Raw genomic sequence first — 22,277 nt, forward strand, 5'->3', positions numbered from 1 at the left:
CTTTGCTGCCTCATTTTCTTTGTTAGAAATTCACTTTGCTGTCTTCCATGCTCATTACGCATCGTTATGCTGGGGTTGGGGGTGGGGGGGGGGGCAGAACGACTAATTAACTACCAGGCTTTGCCTTCTCTTTGTCTCAAGCACTTTGCATCCTCCCCTGTCTTTCTCCTCCAGAGATCAAACTCTTATCCCTTTTCCTATTTTCCTTTGATGCAAGCTTTATGACTGGGAGGATGTGCTTGTCAGTTGCTATTCTAAGGACTTGGAGGTCATTTCAGTCCCTGCTTCCGTAAAAAGGATGAATTCGGAGGAAGCAACCCACCAGCCTCCCCTTCCTCCACTTCACTTGTTTGTGTGTTTGCATAATCTGTTTTCAGCAGTAATTGTCCTATATGTGAAAATATGAAGCCTTATTTTGACAGCTGGCAGTGTCTTTGATATTGGAAGATGTCATTTGGAAAAGAGGGAACGACAGCAGATCGGAGGCAGCTGTTCACCGCCGTGGTAGCCCGTGAGCGCAGCTGTGGGGTGGTGATGGTGGGATTTGGGATTGGGCGGGCTGGTGTTTGTTTCTGTTTTGTGTTTTGTCAAATCCCTGGGGCTGGATATCATTAGGCTACAAGCAGCACATTCTATTTAGTTAGAACCAGGAGCTGACGGCATCAGAGAAGAGGAGGAGGGAGAAAGAGCAAAGGGGAATGGAGCGGAAAAAGAAAGAACAGGAGAGGACCTTGAAAGGTGGAATAAGGCCGTGAATGCGGGGGAGAGAAGTCACAGGCAGAGAAAGACAGAAAATGAGGAGGTGGAAACCGGCTGTTTGGGGGATGGGCTAATTGCCCAAGTAAGGCTCTGCCCTGAGACCTGGGGATTCTCGAGCCTTTTTCACCGGTCAGTGTCACAGGGGCCGCCGCTGCCTTAGTGCAGGGAGCCCAGTCCCTCCACCGCCGTCCCTGCAGCCTGCAGACAGGGCCCACCTGCCGCCTACTCCCCGGCTCCAGCAGCTGGGAAAGGCTCCCATCAGCAGGTGAAGGGGAGCGGGAAAGCCACTCGCCAGCGCCTGCTCTGAGGCTGCTGTCCTTGCCCGTTCACACGTGGGAGAAGCGACTTTCTTTCTCTTTCTTCAGTTCCAAGGAGCCCATTAGTGGCCTGTGACGGGCTCAGGTATTGTTCCCCTCAAGACCCACTGGGCCTGCCGCTGCCAGGGCTCACATTCCCGCCCCGGCGACAGGATCGGGTCAGGCTGTGTCCTGAACCCCACGCCCCACCGGCGCCTGCACACACGCGCCCCTCTCCACCTCCCCTTCTCAGTCTCCTGCCCTGGGCGCTCCTTGAGACCACCACCAGGACGTCCAACTCTAAAGCCACAGAGACCCGGGCTTCCTGGGAAAAGCTGACCAGCGCATTCCTGCAGGCGCAGGATTAAGACGGGAAACCCAGAAAGGAGTCTCTCCTCATTGCAAACAGAGATAAGCCTTCGGGGAGAGTTGCACACAGGAGTGCGAGTGGCCACCCCTCCAGGGGCTGTGACAGGGGAATCTGTGGGTCAGCGGCCTCTCTGCCACCACCAGCCACACAACTTGGGGAGGACAGCTGGGGCCTCCCTGTTCCCCTGTCCGCAGCAGTCAGGGCCTGCCTGTTCATACCCAGGTTATCACGTGAAACCAGGGAAGTCAGGGACCAGCCTCTGACTGCGGGACAGAACCACAACACAGGGTGTTGCTGGGGAGGCCCGACCTGGCTCGGGTTGGCTGCTTTCTCCTTTACAGGCTAAAGATCTGCTGCCTACTGGCTCCTGCGGCCCTCCGTGGAGTGGGGGAGGCCGCCCTCCCTCCTGCGTCACCATCCTGGCTGCCTCCGTTCCTGCAGCTGACTCTGCAGGGGTGGGGAGTTTTGCTAGCAAGGCAAGTGGGATGTATTTCCATCCATGTCACACAGAGCTGACAGAAGCTAGGCGATTCCAGGGGGAAATGTCCTTACTTCCTTTCGAATGGCCTGGCTGCAGCTTAAGTGCACAGAGGAGTGGTTCGTAGACCCACTCTCAATCCTGGGTCTGGGTCTGGCTGGGTCTGGCTGCTTCTGCAGGCTTCTTGCTGTCAGGTCTCTCTGGTGTCAGAAATCTCCTGCCCTGCTGCCACCTTATGGAGTTAGGATGCCAGACAGACTGGCAGGGAAGCAGCCCCATGGGGGGTTGAACCCTGCCTCTCTACTCTGTTCTCTGCATGGGATCAGGGTGGCCCCGAGGGAGTGCAGAAGTGCCAGCCTTCCGCGGAGGGGAAGCCCTTTTTTGCCTGATCTTCTACATAAGCTTCTCCTAAGTGCTAGAGTCGGGCATAACCCCAAGGAAAGTTTCAAGGAGACGAGTGGTTCCAGCATGCAATGCTGCAGAGAGCTCAAGGAAAGCATTTAGTGGATGTCATAACTAGGAGGTCGTCAAGATGGGGAAGCTGCAGAGAACACCTGGGCACTGCTCCTTTGGGGATCTTAGCTGAGAGGTCTTCCTGTTGGCAAGAGAGGGGGTAGGAAGGACCTACTCTCCTGCCTACTCCGGTGGGCAGGCTTTCACATGAGAAGGAAAGAGGAAATGTAATTATTTCTGAGACTGAAGAGATCAGGTGGCATTGTATGAATGATTAGGGAACAAGACTGTCATACACATCACGACAGTTCGTCAGTTCCAACTTCCCTCATGTGAATGACAGCTGACATTCACACTTGCAGGACCAGGAGCCAATAATAACTACAAAGTGGCAAGTGGCTCTGTCCCTTCTGCCGCCACTAAAGAAAGCATCTCAAAATGCAAGCGTGTGGTAGTGACTTCATTGTAGAGACACTTGAATCACCTCTAGTTTATTAATATATTAAAATAAACCAAAGAATGGTCGTTTCACTCTTAGTCACAAAGTACTTGCACCATGCCTCTCAATAACATAAACCAACAAAAAACTCAGTGAGATTCAAGACTCATAGTTCAACTAACACCCCTACCATACTCACTCTTCCTTCTTAAAAAAAAATCAATGCCAACAACTTACAGAAAAATCTCATCAATACTAAACAGCTGTTCCTTTCCTAAAAAGTCTCTTTGGATATAAATTGGTATCTCCATCAGCTTACAAGGTTGTAATCAGTATGTACATATAATTTCATGTTTTACTTTTCTTCACTAAATATTTCATCTACACATTCTCATTTATTGGTGTACTCTCATGATATCTAGGGGCTAAAAAGATTTTATTAATTAATGTTTTCCCATTGTGGAGTATCGGTTGTTTCCCATTGTTCATTTTACAGTGCTGCAATTGATTTTTTTATAGAAAAGAAAATCAATGTTTTGTGTTTTCATTTTGAGGTACGTTTTCCCAAGTGAAACTATTGGATCAAAGGGTCTGAAGTGTTTGATGCCCTCTCACATAGTGTCAGATTCCTTTTCTATAAGAAAACGCAAGCCGGGCACGGTGGCTCATGCCTATAATCCCAGCACTTTGGGAGGCCGAGGCAGGTGGATCACCTAAGATCAGGAGTTCAAGACCAGCCTGGCCAACATGATGAAACTCTGTCTGTACTAAAAATACAAAATTAGCCAGGCGTGGTGGCACATGCCTGTAATCCCAGCTACGCAGGAGGCTGAGCATGAGAATTGCTTGAACCCAAGGGTTGGAAGTTGCAGTGAACCAAGAGCACACCACTGCACTCCAGCCTGGGTGACAGAGTGAGACTCTGTCTCAAAAAAAAAAAAAAAAAAAAAAAGAATACATCTATTGTTAGTACCACTAGCAATATATGAATATCCAGTCCCCTTCATGTCAAATGGATTTTTTTTTTCTTTTCTTTTTTTTTTTTTTTGAGATGGAGTCTTGCTCTGTCGCCCAGGCTGGAGTGCAGTGGTGCAATCTCGGCTCACTGCAAGCTCTGCCTCCCGGGTTCATGCCATTCTCCTGCCTCAGCCTCCCAAGTAGCTGGGACTACAGGTGCCCACCACCACGCCCGGCTAATTTTTTGTATTTTTAATAGAGATGGGGTTTCACCATGTTAGCCAGGATGGTCTCAATCTCCTGACCTCGTGATCCACCCGCCGGATTTTTTTCTTTCTTTTGTTTTTCTTCTCCTTTTTTTTTTTTTTTTTGGTTTCATAGATATGCAATATTTCTCGAAAGAATTGTTTTAAATCTGTATTTCTGAAGTTGAATTTAGGGGAGAGCCTGTGCCCCTGATGCCACCCTAAAGTGTCAGAGCCTCTTCACCCCGACAGTCTCCTTGCACACACATGTGTATGAACTGAAAGAGGGAAGTTTCTTCAAGACCCAAGCCCAGACGGCCAGCTCACACACGCATGTGACTGGTTTAAAGGAAAGTGCATAGCTGCTCTGGAGCATGGCACGGCAACCATTAGTTTAGTACCTGGCAAAGGGTAGACCATCCAGAAGTAGGCGCTGAGCTAGCTGCTTCGTGGAGCCTGAAGGAGAGTGTGATGCTGTGAGCGCTTCCTCCCCGAAGCTGCATAGCAACTACACATGCCTCCTGAACAGCTTTTCTTACCCCGTCTTCTGTTCTAAGTATGGCAACTACATGTCCTAAATCTGCTAACATTTCAAACAGGTGGTCCAGTTGTCCCCAGAAAGTCCACTCATTCTTTTGAGACCACATGTCCCAAATTTGGACTGGGGACATGTGGTCACTACTATTTTGATGTATTGGTCTCCCACACTCCACTAGAACGCAAGCTTATTAAGAGTAAGGACTGTCTTATTCATCATTCCAAACCTGTATCATCCCTTTTCTACAACCTACACCATCCTTTAATTATAAAGTTGGTTCTACTTGCTCTCTTGTCACTTAGAGAGTTGCTATTCTTTGAAAATACAGATCCTAAAATAGCTCCATCTCTTTTCTCTCTTCCAAACTGTGTGTGTGTGTGAAAATGGGTTCCAAAAATATAATTTTCTTTAATGTGTTATAAGTAGCAATAGAGAAGCAAAAGGCAATAATATGCCCAGTAAGCATTGCCTACCAAACTAATTCTGAATACTTTATTATCCTGCTGACAACTGAAGAACGGTATTTGAAAGTCAAAAATTTCGCTGCTTTCACACAGTATACAAATTGAAGCTCACATGGCCAATGAAAGACATTAGCCAGAGGTGTCAGTTATATAAAGAGTTTTGGCACAGTGCTATAAATGCATAGCTCTCAATAAATATTATAAAGATGAAAATACTAAACACGCTTTTTTTTTTTTGAGACGGAGTCTCGCTCTGTCGCACAGGCTGGAGTGCAGCGGCGCAATCTCAGCTCACTGCAAGCTGCACCTCCCAGGTTATGCCATTCTCCTGCCTCAGCCTCCCGAGTAGCTGGCACTACAGGCGCCCGCCACCACGCCCAACTAATTTTTTGTATTTTTAGTAGAGACGGGGTATCACCGTGTTAGCTGGGATGATCTCGATCTCTTGACCTCATGATCCGCCCGCCTCGGCCTCCCAAAGTGCTGGGATTACAGGTGTGAGCCACCACGCCCAGCCTAAACACGCTTTTATAAATGACATACTAGTATAGCATATCCATACAGCAAATCCTCTAGAGTATCAGAATAATTCTGGCAAATGCTTTGATTCTAAACTCTCCACATTCCACTGACTTCAACAGAGATCCCAGCACCTAACATTGTCTTCCAGACTCCTCCTCCTACTATGACAGGAGCCTGAAAGACTGATGGGAGTCAGTCTTGTTGAACTGGCACAGTCTTCAATATGCGAGGAGACCACAGCATTCTCGACCTAGAGCTCAAATCCAAGCTTTGGCAACTGGACCAAAACATCTAGATGGTTAGGTGAGGGTGAAGGGGATGGCTAATCGTTTCTAGAATGGTAAGTTTCACTTGGTAGGAATTGTCTTTTACTCTCCAGCAGGGTTTTTAATTCTCCCCCAAAGAATTTAAATGACAAATTCAAGATAAATGAGGAAAGTGTCCTTTGGAAAATAAACATCTACCATCAGTCCCATTTGTGGGTTCCCAGGGCAGCTGGTACGAATCAAGGGGAATATGAAATATCTTCCGCATCTCTTGACTCACATCTGGCCCCAACCCAGCGCCTTCTGAGTCCAGAAGACTTTACATCTCACAGTTTCCTCTGCCGCCCCGCAGGCCTGCTTGGACAGCTGTGGCTTGCCGGCACGAAGGCCACGAAGCTGCAGATCAACCAGTGAGTATGTGTTCTGTCCTCTTTCCAACTTCCTGCACAACCTGAGCTCCAGACGTGATGCACAGCAGAGTGGCGCAGGCCGGGGTCTCTCCGTGCTAGTTCTGAGCGCAGCTCCCACAGGCCAAAGACAGGCGAGGCAGGAGCGCCGCCGCTATTGGAGGATGGAGGCAGGGAATATGGACTGAAGTCCAGAGTGACCCCCGGAAGTCTCTATATGGCAAAAGCCCAGCTGGCCATCAGGAGCAGGAAAAGCAAGGCAGCAGGACCAGGAAAGGGGTCAGGAATGACTCTGAAAGGCTGGGCTTTGGGACGGCAGGAAGGGCTCCACGCTGAGAGCACCGGCTTGGATGGCCATCAGAGTAAGCAGCAAGGGCTAGGTAGAGCTCAGTTCTGGACACTAGACGAGGGGGGAGAGATGTTCTGGGACCCCCCAGTCTTCACTGAGGGATTCTGAGCTCCAATTATGGTTCAGTCATTCAATGCATAGACCAGGCTCTTCTTTTAGCTGGCCAGAGTCCCAGGGGCTAGGAGCCTGGCACTGTACGAGACACGCATGCACCCCTTCCTGCGGAATATACTTTGAGGAGGGAGTTTTCAGGAGGAAGAGTTGAGGGTGATAGAAAAACTTACCATTTAACTACAGCCCAGAACCCATACCTGAACTAGTAACTTAATTCTCATTTTTAAAATTTTCATTATTTTTTAGAGATAGGGTCTCGTTCTGTCACCCAGGCTGGAGTGCAGCGCCCAGGCTTGAAGCACTCGCTGCAGCCTCAAACTCCTGGGCTCCTGAAGGTCCTCCCGCCTCAGCCTCCTGAGTAGCTGGGATTATAAGCATGCACTATCCTCTTGCCTCAGCCTCTCCAAGTGCTGGAATTACAGGCGGGGGCCAACGTGCCTAGCTGTGACTTAATTCTAAACTTTGCCAGATTATTAATCAATTTCTTATCTTCCTCATATTTTGCTCAAGTAAGAGATGGGGCAGTGTCTAAGGAACCTCAGTGGACTCAACCAGGAAAGCTGCGAAGAAGCCTCAGGTATTTGTACACACGTGTTCATAACAGCATTATTCATTGTAGTCAAAAGGTAGAAACAAGCCAATGCCATGGATGGATGAACGGATAAAGAAAATGTGGTCCATACATACAGTAGAGTGTGAGTCAGCCTTTACAAAGAAGGGGATTCTAAAATATAGAAATACAATTAAAATTTTTACAAAGAAAGGGAAACCTCCATCCGATAACAACATGGATGAACCTTAAAGATATTATACTAAGTGAAATAAAAGGACAAATACTGTATGATTCCACTTCTATGAGGCATCCAAAATAGTTAATTTATAATATATAGAGACAGAAAGCAGAATGGGGGTTGCCAGGGGCTGGGTGAAGAGGGAAAGGGGACTTGTTTAACGGGCACAGAGTTGCAGGTTTGCAAGATGATAAGAGTTCTGGAGACGGGTTGCACAACCACATGAATACAATGGTTAGCATACAGAACTGAATGGGGAGTTACTGTTGAATGGATACACAGTTTCAGTTTGGGAAGATAATGCATAGTGGAGATAGTTGCACAAGGAAATGAATGTACTTAGTGCCACATAACTGTACACTTAACATGGTTAAAATGGTAGCTTTTATGTTACGTAGATTTTACCAGAGTTAGGAAAAAGAAAACATTTTAAAAAAAGGTATGGTTCCTTCAAACTCAGAATCTTTCTGTAGGGGAGCCGTCTTCCCCAGCTAGCATAGCAGCTCCTCAAAGTTTAGGAAATGGCAAAGGATAAACGAACATGTTCTCTAGTGAAAAATACAAAACCAAACTAGGAAGAAGCAGATGCAGGGGAAATAATGAGGAGTTGGCACCTCTTTGAGCTTCGCCTGTGCCAGTGGCTCCCAAAGGTCAGCGTGCCTCAGAATACTGAGAGGGATGGTGAAAACATGGATTGCATTTCTTTCTTCTTTTTTTTTTTTACATAAAATCTTTCAGAAAAGATGCATTTGCATTTCTAACAAGTTCCCAAGTGATGCTGATGTTGTAATTCGGGTACCACACTTTGAAAACCGCTGGCCTATCCAAATCTCTTTAAACTATAAAACCCACAGTCAAGGGGTTCTCAAATTTCTGTAGGAGGATTTACCTGCAATGTTGTTGTAATTCCAGATTCCTAAGCCCTATAAAAATATGTTATTTTTAAAGCTTCCCCCCCGATTCTGATACAGCAGGTGCTCATTCCATAGGCTGATAAGTGCTGCCTTAAGCATGCATTAATTAGCCCAGTGATTTTCAAAGTGTGGTCTGTGGACCACCAGCCACAGCATCACCTGGGTACTAATTAGAAAACCAAACCTCAGTCCCCACCCTGACCGACTGAATCAGATACTCTGGGGGTGGAGCCCGACAATCTGTGTTTCAACAAGCCCTTTGGGTGGTTCTGATTCACACTCAAGTTTGAGAATCACTGAGTTAGATCTTTGACAACTCTTTTCTCATTGATATACTGATGGTAAGCAAGAGCTTTTGGACAATGGATGGGAAGTTTCACCATGTATGTGACCAGGGCTGGCTCCATTGCCCAGGCTGGAGTGCCGTGGCACAATCATGGCTCGCTGCAGCTTTGATTTCCCAGGCTCAAGTGATCCTCCCGCCTCAGCCTCCTGAGTAGCTGGGACTGCAGGCATGCACCACCATGCCTGGCTAATTTTTGTATTTTTTGTAGAGATAGGGTTTCGCCATGTTGCCCAGGCTGGTCTCCAATTCCTGGGCTCAAGTGATCCTTCTGCCTCAGTCTCCTAAAGTGCTGGGATTACAGGTGTGAGCCGCCACACTTGGCCTATTCCTTTTTTTTTTTTTTTTCATATTGGCCTAGAAACGTAATTTGTATATTCTTGGGGTTGGAAAGGTTAATGAAGAGAATTAGAAATACTCTGACACTGGAGGCCACATCTAACATAATTGATAGAAACTTCAAGGAAGGGGCTGCACAGTGGCTCACGCCTGCAATCCCAGCACTTTGGGAAGCCGAGGCGGGGAGATCACTTGAGATCAGGAGTCCGAGGCCAGCCTGGCCAACGTGGTGAAACCCCATCTCTACTAAAATACAAAAATCAGCCAGGCATGGTGGTGTGTGCCTCTAGTCCCAGCTACTTGGGGGGCTGAGGCAGGAGAATCGCTTGAACTCGGGAGGCAGAGGTTGCAGTGAGCCAAGATCACATCACCGCACTCCAGCCTGGGTGACAGAGCGAGACTCTGTCTCAAAGAAGAAAAAGAAAAAGAAACTTCAAGGAGGCAAATTTTGGCTTAGGAAGAGGAGCCGCTTTCTCCCATTGGAAGGGCTGTGGCCATGAGCAAGCTGTTCTTGGGGATGTAGTGAGTGGGCTGTTGTGGGAGGTAGTCCGTGTGCAGGTCATAAGGAAATCTAAGAACAAACTAGACTGGGTCAAGGGTTCCCGATGACTCTCTAAACAACATCAATATCAGGATCACCCGGGATTGTTAAAATCCATTCTGGAGTGGCACCCACAAAGATTCGGCTGGGGCATACCTGGGGAGGGCGACTCTCTCATTGCATCGATTCTCAGGTGATTCCGAAGCACCTGATCTGAGAATTACTAAACCAGATATATTTGATGTCCTTTCTAAATTCTTGGGCTGTACAAAAGAGGATGGAAAGGTTAGTTGTTTTTGTTTTTGTTTTGAGTTGGAGTTTTGCTCTTGTCACCCAGGCTGGAGTGCAATGGCACAATCTTGGCACACTGCAACCTCCACCTGCCAGGTTCAAGCGATTCTCCTGTCTCAGCCTCCTGAGTAGCTGGGATTACAGGTACCCACCACCATGTCCAGCTTTTTTTATTTTTATTTTTTATTATTTTTTTTATTTTATTTTTAGTAGAGACGGGGTTTCACCATGTTGGCCAGGCTGGTCTCGAATTCCTGACCTCAGGTGATCCACCCACCTCGGCCTCCCAAAGTGCTGGGATTACAGGTGTGAGCCACCATGCCCGGCTGAAAGTTTAGTTTCTAAGGGTTGGAAAGTGAGAAAAGATTAAAGAATTTTCTTCTGCACATAAGAGGTCTACATTAAAAACTAACATGGATGATGGTGTCTTCAACTCCACTAACAGTGCCTGTAAGAAATGAATTTAAACTACAGCAGAAAGGATTGCATTAAAGGAAAAAAAGTATTCTTGGCAATGAGGATTATTAAACACTGGGATGAGCTAAAATAGTTGATTGTGGAAGATTCTTCTCTGGAGAATTTTTAAAGGATGGCTTCTCATCTGTCTGGAATGATGCTGGGGGAACATTTTAAATTCCCTCCTAACCATGATTCTGATGTTCACATCTACATAACAGCACATTAAACTAATAGGGACTCTGTGTCCCTCAAGCTTATAAAAGAGTCTTAAGTGGAAGCTTCCCCCACTATTAGATTGCTAGTAAAACAGAATTAGCAAGTGGTGAATAGATACAATATTAATACACTAATAAGACCTTGGTTTCAATAGGAGGAAAGCCCAACGTCTCCTTTGCCAGTCACTTAATCTTCTGTGAATGATTTAAGAGGCTTCAGCTTTTTTCCACAGATTTGTCTTACGGGAACCAAGTCTCCAATAAAGAAAAATAAGAAATCAACTTCCAGGCTGGGTGCGGTGGCTCACGCCTATAATCCCTGCACTTTGGAAGGCCTAGGTAGGCGGTTCACCTGAGGTCAGGAGTTTGAGTCCAGCCTGACCAACATGGAGAAACCCTGTCTAATTTTTATATTTTTAGTAGAGGCAGGGTTTCACCATATTGGCCAGACTGGTTTGTAAAAACACAAAATTAGCTGGGTGAGGTGGCACATGCCTGTAATCCCAGTTACTTGGGAGGCTGAGGCAGGAGAATCGCTTGAACTCAGGAGGTGGAGGTTGCAGTGAGCCAAGATGGCGCCATTGCACTCCAGCCTGGGCAACAAGAACGAAACTCTGTCTCAAAAAAAAAAAAAAAAAAAATAGAAATCAACTTCTACCTGATCATATCTTTCTGTGGTTCTGATTTTAAGTTACAGTTGGAATTAGACATCAAGGCAAAGGTTGCTGAAAAGGGAAGATCTTAAAGTAGAAAGAGAGCCAGGAAGGAAGCCTCTGAACAAACACAGATAGGAATAGCAGCTTGAGAGAACAGGCCCCCACCCTGGATATAAAGCGGGGACCTGACACCGCGCCAGGACAGAGGCGTCAGAGCCAGCAGTGAACCCAGCTGGGGACGAGGCCAGAAGGGACGCAGCCATCACGGGGTTTAAATCTCTTAAGCATTTCTGATTCAGGAAAGATTGTCTTAGTCAGATGCTTGCATTTTTTCAGTAGGCGGCACACCCAAAACTGATGTAGACGGGCCGGGCGAGGTGGCTCGCGCCGGTAATCCCAGCACCCTGGGAGGCCGAGGCAGGAGGATTGCTTGAGCCCAGGAGTTTGAGACCAGCCTGGGCAGCATGACAAAGCCCCGTCTCTACAAAAAATACAAAAGTTAGTCAGGCCTGGTGGCATGTGCCTGTAGACCCAGCTACTCAGATGGGAGAAGCACCAGAGCCCGAGGAAGTCAAGGCTGCGGTGAGCTATGATCACACCACCGCACTACAGCCTGGGCAACAGATTGAGACCATGTCTCAAAAAAACAAAAAACAAAAAACAAAACGGATGTAGAGTTTATGAAACCCTTTCACTCTGTTTAGAAAATCCAGGAGGCTCCTTCTGTGAAGAAGCATGTTTGTAATGTGCAGCATCATGGTTTAAAACGTTTGCCTTGGGCCTGATGTGATGGCTCACACCCGTAATCCCAGCACTTTAGGAGGCTGAGTGGGGAGAATCAGTTGAAGCCAAGAGTTCGAGGCCAGCCTGGGCAACACAGAGAGACCCTCTCTCTACAAATTAAAAAAATTACCTGAGCATGGTGGCACAGGCCTGTAGTCCTAACTACTCAGGAGGCTGCGGCGAGGATTGCTTGAGCCCAGGATTTAGAGGCTACAGTGAACTGTGATCATGCCACTGCACTCCAGGCTGTGCAACAGAGCAAAATCCTGTCTCCAAAAATTTTAATTTAAAAAAGGTTTGGAGGCCGGGCACGGTGACTCACGCCTGTAATCCCAGCACTTAGGGAGGCTGAGGCAGGCAGATCACTGGAGGCCAGGAGTTTGAGACCAGCCTGTCTCTACTAATAACACAAAAATCAGCCAGGTGTGGTAGTGCACATCTGTAAGTCCAGCTACTTGGGAGGCTGAAGCATGAGAATTGCTTGAACCTGGGAGGTGGAGGTTGCAGGGAGCTGAGATCTTGCCACTGCACTCCAGCCTGGGTGACAGAGCAAGACTTTTTTCAAAAAAGTAAAAAATAAAAATAAAAAAAGTTGGCCCTGAAGTCAAGTGAACTGGATTAAAACCTTCCTCTACCACTTGACTACAGGCGTGATTCTCAACATCTCTGAGCCTCAGTTTCCTTATTTGAAATAGGAGGACTAATTAGAACTGTGTTATTGAGGTGATTTTATGAGATAATGACTATGTACAGGGGTAGGCAATGGTCAGTGCTCAACAAATGTTAGCTTTCCACCATTTTTCTACAGAACTGCGTGGCTAAACTCTCAGGTTCCCTAAAGCAGTGCCTCCCAAATGCTAGGGTAAGACCTGGCACCAGCCTGTGACAAAGTTTTCAGCATTCCTTGGCAAAGGGGAGAAGTGAGGAGAATGTTCTGCGTGCAGGGTGGTATTCAGTGGCCAAGAACAGTGTTCTTTCTTGGGAAGCAATGCTCTTTCCTCTGAGGACGTACAATATCCTTTGCTTTTGGAAGTAATGATCGTAGTAGAAGATATTTTAAGTTTCATGTTCTTTGCAGCTTTACGTTAGTCTTTAATTTTTTCTTCCTGGACCATGAAATCCAAGTGTCCAGGAACCATTCGAAAGGGTGTGAGAAAATACAAAGAGGGGTGGGCTGGGCAATGGCTCAGTGATTCTGCTTGCTGGTCCAAGGGCGTGAGCGTGGCAGGTGTATCTTCTACTTCTTTTACCACCACAGACTTCTCTTCGTGCTCTCGTGTTCTTCCTTCTCATGTTTTTCTTTCCTTCACCAATTTCTCCCTCTCATTGGGTATGTTTCTAACTGTATTCTCCCTCTTGCTTTTGCTCCAGACTGTTAGGCTATTTTCTCTTGTTTGTGGCAATTCCCCCCCATTCATGCCCTGTTTCTCCTCCCCTTCACACACTTTAGATTTGTTTCTGGTTTTGCACCTGATTCTTTTTTTTAAACCATAAGTGCTGCATCCCCAGGTGTGCCCATGCACCCAGGTAACAGTGGTGGGGGACAGGTACAGGCTGTGTGCAGTAGAGCAGACACTGTGTTCATCCCCTCCAGACAGGGGTTTGTGCTGAAACAGGACAGCAGACGTGGCCCTTTCCTAGGCTGTTTTCTGTTACTTGTTTTTAGTAAAACAAAATACTGGAGATTGGGTAACTTATAAAGAAATGAAATTTATTCTCACATTTCTGGAGGCTGGGAGGTCCAAAAGCATGGTGCTGGCATCTGGCAAGGGCCTTCTTGCTGCATCATCACATGGCAGAAGAACAAGTGAGCACCCAAGACAGAGAGATCAAATTAGGCCAAACTATCCTTTGTTTTGTGAGATGGAGTCCCATTCTGTTGCCCAGGCTAGAGTGCAGTGGCACAATCTTGGCTCACTGCAACCTCCGCTTCCCAGGTTTGAGCAATTCTCCTGTCTCAGCCTCCCAAGTAGCTGGGATTACAGGTGCCCGCCACCACATCCAGCTAATTTTTGTATTTTTAGTAGAGGCAGGGTTTCACCATATTGGCCAGGCTGGTCTTGAACTCCTGACCTCAAGTTATCCTCCTGCCTTGGCCTCGAAAAGTGCTGGGACTACAGGCGTGAGCCACGGTACCCAGCCAAACTCATCCTTTTAATCAGGAACCAACTCAGGTGATAACTAACCATTCCCTCAATAACGGCATTAATCTACTCATGAGGGCAGAGCTCTCATGACTAATCACCTCTCTAGAGGCTCCACCTCTTAATGCTGTTACAATGGCACTTATATCTCAACATGAGTTTTGGAGGGACGTTCAAACCACAGCAGCTTTTCAGATGGTTCTGTCTCCACATTCATGACATGTCGTTCATTAATTAAAACATTGCATTTTAGCAATGAAGATCATTCCTCCGGTGGTTGCATTTTTTTCCCCAGAGAGAGCCAGCTAGGCCAACTCATCACAGTTTGCCTGGGACTTTCCTGGTTTTAGCACTAAAAGTCCCACCTGGGCAACCTCTGGCAAGCTGCGACAGTTGATCACCCTAGAGCCAGTGGTGGTGAACCCCCTACTGGACTGTTGGTCAAAGATTAGGCACAGGTAGGTCTAAGTTCAGATAATGAAACCGATCAGGAGAGATTTCTGGGATCATTTATCCCATACAGGGGCTGGGATCATTTAACCCAGAGCAGAGAAAGCTGAGGTGGGGACGGGAGGGAGCTATTTTGGTAACAATCTTCACGTGTGTTTGCTGAGTGTACTTGAATGTGTGTCCAGCTGCGGTCCATCTCCACCCGAAATCAGAGCCAGAGGAAATGGATGGGAGTGGAGCCCGAATTTACTCACAAAGTTGAATTTCCTGCCAGTAAGTATTCTTAGACACTAGAATGAGTTTCTAAGACAGATTAGGCATTGTCCTTGGCGGTCCTCAGCACAGTAAATTCCTGAGGGCTTTAAGAGTTTAGGTGTGGCCCGAGAGCTGAGGGGATGGGCAAAACATATTTCCAAGATTCCTTCCAACCCTAGGACTCTGTTTCCATCTACCCACCAATTATGGCTCTAATTATTTTTCTTGTCCTCTTTTGCCCCTAGTTAAACCTTATGATGAGCAAGAAAAAAGTGGTTTGATTATAATCTCCTTAAGGAACGAGTGAAGCTTCCTCACAGCGTGATGGAGAGGAAAGGTTAGCATGTTTGTTTGTTTTTCCCTAAGGAATGCTTACATTTAGAAGAGATTATTTATTGCTCAACTTGATAACAGCAATATTAAAAGTTTAAAACAAAGAGAAAAATTTCCTGTAATCCTACTACTCCAACAGACTAGCCCACCCTACTTTTCTTCCCACTCATCATTCTGAGATTTCCTGAGGCTTTTTTTTTTTTCTTTGTTTTTTCTTGACAGAGTCTTGTTCTGTCGCCCAGGCTGGAGTGCAATGATGCGATCTCGGCTCACTGCAACCTCCGCCTCCCAGCTTCAAGCGATTCTCCTGCCTTAGCCTCCCAAGTAGCTGGGATTACAGGCACACGCCACCACACCTGGCTAATTTTTGTATTTTTAGTAGAGATGGGGTTTCGCCATGTTGGCCAGGCTGGCCTCAAACTCCTGACATCAAATGATCCACCTGGCTCGGCCTCCCAAAGTGCTGTGATTACAGGCGTGAGCCACCGTGCCCAGCTTCTCCCCAGGTCTTCTTAGCATGTAACTTGGCATCCAACTTTACTCATTTAGGATTCTTACATTACAGCAATTGGACCTTATGGAGTAATTAAAGTAAAAAGCAGAGCAAACCAAACTAAAAGGAAATCCTAGTTAATTGAGTTATTTCTAATTTTTGAAATCAGCTTGTTTTCCTTCATGGAATTGTCTCACATTCTGGGAAATCAAGCTGAGCCATCTGGTGAACAGTTGTTTCCAATCGATAGGCTTTGAGGTTGGCGATGGGTTCTTATTGTTTTAGGGATTTTTCCCTTTCATATAAACAGTTTCCTTTGTTGGAAATTGAGCCCCTGCTACACTAAACCTGAGCATGTCTTTCCACTGTGCTATCCTTTTTTTTTTTTTTTTTTTTGAGACTGAGTTTCACTCTTGTTGCCCAGGCTGGAGTGCAGTAATGTGATCTCGGCTCACTGCAACCTCTGCCTCCTGGGTTCAAGCAATTCTGCTGCCTCAGCCTCCCACGTAGCTGGGATTACAGGCATGTGCCACCAAGCCTAGCTAATTTTTGTTTTTTCAGTAGAGACAGGGTTTCACCATGTTGGTCAGGCTGGTCTCGAACTCCCGACCTCAGGTGATCCATCCGCTTCAGCCTCCCAAAGTGCTGGGATTACAGGCTTGAGCCACCATGCCCGGCCTCCACTGTAATATTCTTAAGTTGTGACTCATCACTGATCCTGGCCCACCAACTCTGAGGTCAGATGCTGACAGTGTAAACTCTGGCTGATCTGATCAGCTCCCCACAGAAGTTCCTTGACTTCTGTCTACCCCGGTGCTGACACAGTTCCCACCCCAGCCCACCACACTTGCACCCATAGTCTCATCCGGGTTACTCTGTGTGTTCACAAACTCAAATGGCTACGAAAAGCTTAGCCAGTGGTAACCAAAGTAACAGGACTGGGGCCAGAAAAAATCCTTAACTCAGAGAACAACATCTTGATTCTTGCGTGAGTGGCTTTTCAGGTAAGAATATAAAATAGTTTTAGTTTCACCTTTGGATATAAAGTAGATGAAATAAATTATGCTCAAAAGAGGTATAATGTATGAGGCCCTGCATAGATACTGATTTTATCTTTAAGCAAGTGGTTGTTAAAAAGCAGCAAGGCCATAGAGCAGGATGCAATGTAGAAACCAGTAAAGGGTTTAATATGATGCCTTTTATTACATGATTTAAACAATAAGCCTGGGGTTTTTCCCCACATGGATTCTTCCTTTAAGAAGGAGAACAATGCCTTTTGTTTGTTTTGGTTTCCGCTGGGTGTCCATTTAGAGTTACAGGTTAATAGTGATATTAGTGACACCAGCAGAATGTTGCCAAAACTGGGGGATGTCACTGTATTTTGTATCCTTTTTAAATAGAGGAGGCTCTTCCTTTTTGTTTATATTTTTTCTACTTGGTTTTCCAAATCACAGCTCTATCCATAAACTTCACGCAGTCATCCTAAGCAGTAAGTACACTGATGAGACAAATGTTCTGATTTGGTTTCATTACAGTCTTTTAATGACCCATCCCCAATCTAACTCTCTTCCCATGAGTACCCAGGTTTTATTTCACTTCTTTTTTTTTTTTTTTTTTGAGACAGGGTCTTGCTCTGTCACCCAGGCTGGAGTGCAGTGGCGTGATCACAGCTCACTGCAACCTCAACCTCCTGGGCTCAAGTGATCCTCCTCCTTCCCCTCCTGAGTAGCTGGGACCACAGGCACATACCACCACATCCAGCTAATTTTTTAATTTTTTTTTAGAGATGGAGTCTCACCATATCATCCAGGCTGGTCTTGAACTCCTGGCCTCAAGTAATCCTCCTGCCTTCAAGCAATCCTCCTGCCTCAGCCTCCGAAAGTGCTGGGATTACAGGTGTGAACCACTGCATCCAGCCAGTACCTATGTTTTAATGTGTGTTCTTCCAACTCACCTTCCATACCTTCATATACATAACATCATCTATATAATATAGACTTTAATTTACCAGTGGGCATTGTGCTATACATCTCATTCTACTGATTTTCTTCATCCAACATGTGTTTTTTTTTTTTTTTTTTTGAGACGGAATCTCACTCTGTCGCCAGGCTAGAGTGCTGTGGCGCGATCTCGGCTCACTGCAACCTCCAACTCCCTGGTTTAAGGGATTCTCCTGCCTCCACCTCCTGAGTAGCTGGGATTACAGGCATGCACCACCATGCCCGGCTAATTTTTGTATTTTTAGTAGAGATGGGGTTTCACTATGTTGGCCAGGATGGTCTCGATCTCCTGACCTCGTGATCCGCCAGCCTCCGCCTCCCAAAGTGCTGGGATTACAGGTGTGAGCCACCGCGCCCAGCCCATTCAACGTGTTTTTGAGATCGAGCCATGTTGATAGAAGTAAATCTTATTTACTGATCTGGCTGCCTTATGGTTTTCCCATCCTATGCATATACCACATTTTCCTTACACACCCTCCCACTAAGGGATGGCTTACACTGGCAGACGATGCTACTGCAAACTGACATAAATCTCTTTGTGCATCTGTCAGAAGGATTCTCTGGGATATCACCCACGAACTGTACTGCTGGATCACATGAGAGTATACATATGTGCATGTTTTCACAAAATGCTTCCCAACTGACCTTCACAAATGACAACAGAAGGTGACTCCTGCCCATCTGTAGTGTAATGAGGTGTTTCATTTCCCCATGTCCTTGTCAGCACTTGATATCATACAACTTTTTATTTCTTGCCATTCTAATAGTTGCAGTATCTCATTTTTAACATACTCTATTTTTTTGATTACTAATGAGTTTGAGAGTCTCTTCACATATTTATTAACTACTCTGGTTTTACTTCTGGTGCACTTCTCATTCAGGTTTTGCCTACTTAAAACTTTTTTCTTGCAATTGCAAGTGTCCCTTAGATTTTTTACATTTTAATCTTCAGTCCTGGTTCTGCAAAATATTTTCTTCCAGCCCATCTCCTGTCTGTTACCTTTCATCTAGGGTGTTTACTTTTGATGTTGTTAAATCCATTAATTTTTCCTTTGAGATTTACATTTTTTGTGCCCTGCTTGAATCAGTTAGCTTTTGCTATGTAACAAACCACACCAAAACATAGTGGCTTAAGCCAACAAGGATTCATTGCTGTGGGATTGATTGCTTCTGAACGGGGCCTGATGGGCGGGGGCTGGATGATCTGGGGGGCCTCACTCACATCATGGCACCAGCTGGGATGGCTGGGCCTCTTACTCCACACGGCCTTTCACCCTCCAACAGGGCAGCCCAGGGTTCCGCACACGGCGGCTCCGGGATTCCAGCGCAGGAGAGGGCAAGCCTGGTGGACCTGAGCTTTCCAAGCCTCTCCTTCTTCACATTTGTTACTGCCCAGCGGACCAAAACAAGCCACATGGCCACATCCAAAGTCAAGGAGTCAAATAAAACCCCCTACCTCCTGCTGGGAGAAGCTGCCAGTGCCGTTGTTACTTTTCTCAATCTACTGTGCCACTCTAAGCTTATAAAGATGTTTCTTCTAGCCAGGTGCAGTGGCTCATGCCTGTAATCCCAACACTTTGGGAGGCTGAGGTGGGAGAATCGCTTGACATCAGGAGTTCAAGACCACTCTGGGCATCGTAGTGAGGCCCTGTCTCTAAAAAAAGCAATTAACTGGGCATGATGGCTCATGCCTGCAGTCCCAGCTACTGGGGAGGCTGTGGCAGAAGGATTACTGGAGCCCAGGAGGTCAAGGCTGCAGTGAGCTATGATCACACCACTGCATTCCACCCTGGGCAACACAGCAAGACTCTGCCTTTAGAAAAAAAAAAAAAAGATAGTTCTAGATTTCTTATTAGTAGTTTTATAGTCTTAAAACTATTTGGCATTTCTTTTTTTCTTTATATTGTGATTTTTAATTCATTGAAATAATTTAAATCTTTATAAACAGTAAATATTAATATATGTGTTATGTATCAGTATAATTATACATTATCATATATTGTTAAAATAAATTTCAGCCAGGCACAGTGGGTCATGCCTGTAATCCCAGCACTTTGGGAAGCCAAGGCGGGTGGATCACCTGAGGTCAGGAGTTCGAGACCAGCCTGGCCAACATGGTGAAACCTGGCTCAACTAAAAATATAAAAATTAGCCGGATGTGGTGGCAGGCACCTGTAATCTCAGCTACTTGGGAGGCTGAGGAAAGAGAATCGCTTAAACCTGGGAGATGGAGGTTGCAGTGAGCCGAGGTCATGCCACTGCACTCCAGCTTGGGTGACAGAGCAAGACTCTGTCTCTAAATAAATAAAATAAATTTCAATTTTGAATTTTATTTAAATCTATTTGTTTTTCTGCAGAGTGATTCTGTTTCTTCTTTTTGGTGATGGGGGTGGTGGTTTTTTTTTTTTTTTTTTTTTTTGAAACACAGTTTCACTCTGTCACCCAGGAGTGCAGTGGCACGATCTTGGCTCACTGCAACCTCCACCTCCCAGGTTCAAGCCATTCTCCTGCCTCAGCCTCCCGAGTAGCTGGGATTACAGGCACCCGCCAACATGCCCAGCTAATTTTTGTGTTTTTGGTAGAGATGGGGTTTTGCCATGTTGACCAAGCTGGTCTCAAACTCCTGACCTCAAGTGATCTACCTGCCTCGGCCTCCCAAAGTGCTGGGATTACAGGCATGAGCCACCGCATCTGGCCACATGATTCTGTTTCTAAACTTCCTGTTCTGCCCATCAGGGTATAGCCTTGCCATATGTTTATGCTTTGTAATGTGGGTTACTGTCTAATAGAGCTAGTCCTTTGCTTTTGTTTCTCAGAATTCCCTTGACTATTTGTGGACTTTTCTTTATACATTTTAGAATTAATTTTTCCAATTTACAGATTATCATGAGATTTTGATTAAAATGACATTGACTTAGACATTAATTTAGGGAGCATTAACATCTATTTGGTGCTAAGTTTGCCCATCCATTAGACATGATATATATATATCTGTTTACTTAGTTGTTCTTTTATACCCTTTATTAGAATTTTTCTCCCATAACTTTGTGTGGTTTTATTGTTGTCAGGTTAATTCATAGATACTTTCTAGTTCTGGGGATTTGACAGTATCAAGTAGTGTTGCTCCTCCACCCTTGCATCTCACCAGACTTCAAATGGTGTAGGTGTGGCCTAATGGAATTCTTACAATATCGTAATAAAACTCTGAATCTGAGTAAAAAGCATGTTATCCAGGGTTTATATTAATATTTGAGATGACATCATTTATCATGCCTTCTAAAATGCACCAAATGATTCACTTCAAAATGAAATCAGCCTGCTGAAGTATTCACCCAAGAGATTTTAATAGATTTTTCTTTCCCAGTAACGCAGGAGGTCAATTCTCAGTAAAACACACAAAGGCATAAGGTCATGAGCTATTCTCTCTGAAATCTCCTTCATTTCAGCAGTTCCCAAGTGTTAGAATTAATTGCTCAACTGTAAGAACTGCGACCCAGAGAAGTTTCAAGAACCAGCCAGATGGGAGAGAGTTTTACAACACACATGGACTTACACCCTAGCAACAAAAAGACCAAAGGAGGAAAAAACTCACATTTCCATTGTTAGCACTGTGCCTATAATTTTCCTTTGTTTTAGGGGACAAAAACTGAGACAGATGATGGGCTAAACTTAATATACCTGAATTTTCATAGTGTTGGGTGCTAGGGGTTGTCATTATTTGCTCAGAAAAAGATGGTAACTGCTTGTCATTTTTGCAGAGAAGAAAGAATATAATGAACCTTTTGAGAAACACGTTTCGACGGTTTGAGAACGCTTTGTCTTTTGGACACAGCAACATGTTTAGCAGAATGATTCCCTGGTCTAGAGAGCAAATACTATATGCATTATTTTCTTGTTGTTGTTTAAGACTTTTTTTCATGCCTGGTGTGGTGGCTCACACCTGTAATCCCAGCACTTTGGGAAGCCGAGGCAGACAGATTGCTTGAACTCAGGAGTTCAAGATCAGCTTGGGCAACATGGGGTCTTGCTATGTTGCCCAGGCTGGTCTTGAAAAAATAAAAAATTAGCTGGACATGTTGGCGTGAGCCTGTAGTCCCAGCTCCTTAGGAGGCTGAGGTGGGAGGATTGCTTGAGCCCAGGAGGTTGAGGCTACAGTGAGCTGTGATTGTGCCAGTCCACTTAAGCCTGGATGACAGAGCAAGACCCTGTCTCAAAAAAGAAAAGTAAAAAAGGACTTTTCCTTATTTTTACATTTTTTTGTTTTCACTGCATTTTTACTGCATTTTTAATCCCCCTTTTTTGCATTCATTTTAAATATCTGGATCCACTGCAAGTACTTCCATCGATGAGAAGGCATGACATAGTAGATTCTCAGTTGCTCAGTTCAAAGCACCAACATGCCACTTAGTCAAAGAACCTTAGGCAAGCCACACTCTGACACAGAAGGGGTTCAGATCAGCAGTCCCCAACCCTTTTGGCACCAGGGACTGGTTTTGTGGAAGATAATTTTTCCACGGACGTGTTGGTTGGGGTTGATGGATTCCAGATGAAACTGATCCACCTCAGATCATCAGGCATTAGGTCCTCATAAGGAGCATGCAATCTAGATCCTT

General features: G+C 45.6%; 1 long non-coding RNA gene across 2 annotated transcripts; it reads left to right on the top strand.

Annotated features, from left to right (window-relative positions):
• Positions 1 to 304: 304 nt before the first annotated feature.
• On the top strand, positions 305 to 20,877 carry LOC129394595 (uncharacterized). 2 transcript variants are annotated; one of them, XR_008621892.1, is made up of 7 exons: positions 305 to 511; positions 6,012 to 6,197; positions 7,168 to 7,234; positions 14,769 to 14,856; positions 15,084 to 15,175; positions 17,449 to 17,560; positions 18,949 to 20,877. It is a non-coding gene; the product is annotated as an uncharacterized LOC129394595 (long non-coding RNA). The 2 variants fall into 2 exon arrangements; XR_008621891.2 differs by lacking the exon at positions 305 to 511 and having other exon boundaries at positions 3,423 to 6,197.
• The last annotated feature ends 1,400 nt before the right edge of the window (positions 20,878 to 22,277 follow it).

The sequence above is a fragment of the Pan paniscus genome, chromosome 17 (assembly GCF_029289425.2).
Source record: "Pan paniscus chromosome 17, NHGRI_mPanPan1-v2.0_pri, whole genome shotgun sequence".
Classification (NCBI taxonomy): domain Eukaryota; kingdom Metazoa; phylum Chordata; class Mammalia; order Primates; family Hominidae; genus Pan; species Pan paniscus.